The 3,399-nt window shown below is 43.5% G+C and overlaps 1 long non-coding RNA gene across 1 annotated transcript in view; it reads left to right on the top strand.

The window, feature by feature from the left end:
- The window catches only part of LOC125614113, a 78,662-nt gene extending 77,637 nt beyond the window's left edge, over positions 1-1,025 (top strand). The window contains exon 4 of the long non-coding RNA XR_007344755.1: positions 942-1,025. This is a non-coding gene — a long non-coding RNA (uncharacterized LOC125614113). The remainder of the gene's footprint in view (positions 1-941) is intronic.
- Positions 1,026-3,399: the final 2,374 nt, after the last annotated feature.

Genomic DNA, 3,399 nt, shown 5'->3' with positions numbered 1-3,399 from the left:
CTTTTAATGGTGTCCATAGGACCCTGCATTATAAACAGGCTGGTACAATTTATTAAAGAACAGATTAATATTTTGGCTTCTAAGCCCATACAGGTCCACTATCACCATCTGGAGATGGAAGACCGCACTGCCAACATTTAAAAGGATGTTCTACCCTTTTCTCAGGCTTATTTCTTAAGTTTACATCCCCACAGATCTCTTTCTTATATAAAAGTATAAGTAACAGCTCTGACCAACCATCTTCTGCCCTTGCCATAAGGGTTCGCTCCTCCATGGGCCCCTCCGCTTGGGGGAGGACGCACCCATGGAGTGAGGACGTTAGGCCATAATAACTAATAACGGAGGGTGCAGGAAGGATTGCAGGAGGATGGATCCATGGATCCCAAAACCCAAGACCTCTGAGTGACACGCTCTGGTGCATGGCAGTTGGCATGCTCCCCCCTCAAAGCCGTCTCCTCCCAAAACATGCCAAGGCCACCACGTAATCTCCTAGTGAAGATGCTCCCTCGGGTCAGGAGATATTCTAAGGCCTCCTAGAGGAACAGAGCCTCTATCACCCCCTAAAAACATGGCCGGTAAGGTATGGTCAAATATTTTATATAAGAAAGGGGGAAATGTCAGGGACTAGAAGGAAATTCTCCTTCAAAAAATAGCCTGACAGCCCCCTGGGAGACATCCTGCCTGGGAGGCATCCTGCAGCCACCTATCTCCCTGGAACATCCTCAGGTTATCAGGATCATCAGACATCTTTATCAGGATTATCAGACATCTTGCAGCTGGCAGTTTTACCACCCACATCCAGCAATTGCTGATTAGAGACCTTCCCCATCCCCAGCATATAAATACCCCTGTGTGAACAATAAAAGTTTGCAGCTTGATCAGAATTCCCGTCTTGCTGTCATCCTTTCGTGTCTCTTGTCTCTTCATTCCTGCCCATCTAGGTTCACTGCCCATGTTGATATGTCCTGCCGTTGATGTGTCCTGCAGGACTGGACATCCAGCTCTTTTTTTAAAAGGAAACTTGGTGTGGGGTGGGTATGAATAGGTATGTATGAATTATATCAATCCAGTGATCTCAAGGTCAATCTCAGGATTCTCAGGTCGATGTGGATCTTCACTTTCTGACTAATACACAGTGCTGGAAAATCCCCTAAATTAGAGGTTCCTAAAGATATCCTGTTGCTCTTGACAGAGTCTACTTACTGGGAGGTTAATTAACAGTGCATGGGTAGATTTACAGATTGGTCAGGAATTTGGGAGTAACAGGCCTGGAAGGAAAACAGGCTTAGGAAACAAAAGACCTGGAAAAGTATGTGCAATTTAATTAAAATCTTTTTTTTCCAGCTGGGTGCAGTGGTGCACACCTATAATCCCAGCAATTTGGGAAGCTGTGGCAGGAGAATTGCAAGTTCAAAGCCAACCTCAGTAATTTAGGGAGGCCCTAAGCAACTTAGTAAGACCTTGTCTCAAAATTAAAAAAAAAAAATTAAAAAGGACTAGGAATGTAACTCAGTGGTTAAGTACCCCTGGGTTAAATCCCCAGTACCCCCTCCCCCCAAAAAAAAATCCAATTTAAGTATGCAAAAACACATTAAACAGATACCTACTCTGGGTCTGGGAGAGGTGTGGGCTGATGGTGCTCTGCATGTGGAGAATGTTAGCTGCAAGACAGGTTGAATAAATGTTAGCTGCAGGGTAAACTGAGTACCCAATCCCCACTCTTCGTTAGCCCTTCCTTTGGGGACAGTTATTTGGCACCTTTTCCCTTTTCTTCCTCTTGTTTTTTGATTTGAAACCCGCGCCTAGCCCATGGCCTAGCCCATGGCCTAGCCCATGCCCAATCTGCTTGAAGGCAGAAGATGACACCCTTAGCAACTATTGTGTGACCCAATCACTGTACACCAACAAGGCAGCTTGCAGACCCAGAGACCCTATTAGATTTACAGCAAAGGGCTATAAAAACCTTTTCCTGCCAGCCCCCCCCCCTCCTCTTTTTCTCCTGTCTATCAGACACTACAGAAATAAAAATCTCTTGGTCTGGGTTACTTTCCTTTCAGAGAACTGGGGAAAGTGTTTATTCTTCTAAACACCCTCTGTCAAAGGTGGCTTATTAATTTTTTGACAATACTGGGGATTAAACCTAAGTCTTGGTACATGCTAGGCAAGTGCTCTACTGTAACAGTGGTGCACTTTATGTTTTGAATACAGCCCTTGCTTCTCTGCCACTGCAACTGATTTTTAAAGGGGACATGTTTCTTTCTTTTCCTCTCTCTCTCCTCCTCCATAATCCCTCCCTTTCCCTAATTTTAGGGGAACAGGGTTACCTTTCTTCCCCTTCCTAGAAATAAAATAATTCAGACTTTGGGGATGGTACCAGAAGACCTCAGAAATGACTATCTCCTAAATTAACAAGTGAATTACAACTCCACACAGAGAACGTGTGGAATATAGCCTTCGAGCCACTACTTTAAAAGCCCTTGGTCCCCTTGATGGGCAGAATCACAGCCTCTGGGCAGGACTCCCCTGTGTTTCTCCTATGCTAGCAAAGCAATAAAACTGATTTTTCCTTTTTTGAAAACCATGTCCTCATTTTTGGATTGGCATCAGAGACAAGGACCAAGCTTTTGGTAACACTACCATCTGAGCTACAACCCCAGCCCTTAAAGATGGCTTTTAAAAATAATCAGAGCTTTTTAAATTGACAAGTAAAAAATAGGTCACTTTAATATACTGTTAGAGATAGCTGGGGATGTGACTCAGTTGTTAAGCATCCCTGGATTCAATCCCTGGCACTAAAAGCAATTAAAATAAAAAATAAAAAGGACTGGGGGTGTAGCTGAGTGATAAGAACCACTGAGTTCTATCCCCAATACCAAAATAAGCAAATTTCCCTTGTCCTTTAATTTCTCCTTTCTAAGCATTTCTTCTGATTTACTTTGGGGACAGAGACCAGGCTGCCCTTGTAAGCCCAGTCTTCACACAGACCACATCTGCCTCTCATACATGGTGTTAGTGACAGACTAAGATCACTCTTTGTCTCCAAAAGAGGACAGGTGCAAACCACTGTTGCCTGTTCTCATAAACACAATTTTATTGGAACATAGCCTTGTCCATTCATTTATATATTGTCTATGGCTGCTTTTGTGCTATAACAAGAGTTGAATGATTGTAACAGAAACCATTTGGCCTGGGTTAAACTATTTACTACCTGGCACTTTACATAAAAGTTTTCCAAACCCTGATTTTCAGAAAAAAAAAAATGGGAGAGGGGGTGGGCAGTGGATGCTTTTGATGCTTTAACCAGATTCCCTTTTCCTGCTCTTACCCTCAGATTCCAACTGCTGTGACACTGGCTAAGAACTTACTGAGTCCTTCTCTAGAGAAAATTGTCTAGCAATC

This window comes from Marmota marmota, unplaced genomic scaffold, assembly GCF_001458135.2.
Source record: "Marmota marmota marmota unplaced genomic scaffold, marMar, whole genome shotgun sequence".
Classification (NCBI taxonomy): domain Eukaryota; kingdom Metazoa; phylum Chordata; class Mammalia; order Rodentia; family Sciuridae; genus Marmota; species Marmota marmota.
This window is presented reverse-complemented; position numbering and strand designations above follow the sequence as displayed.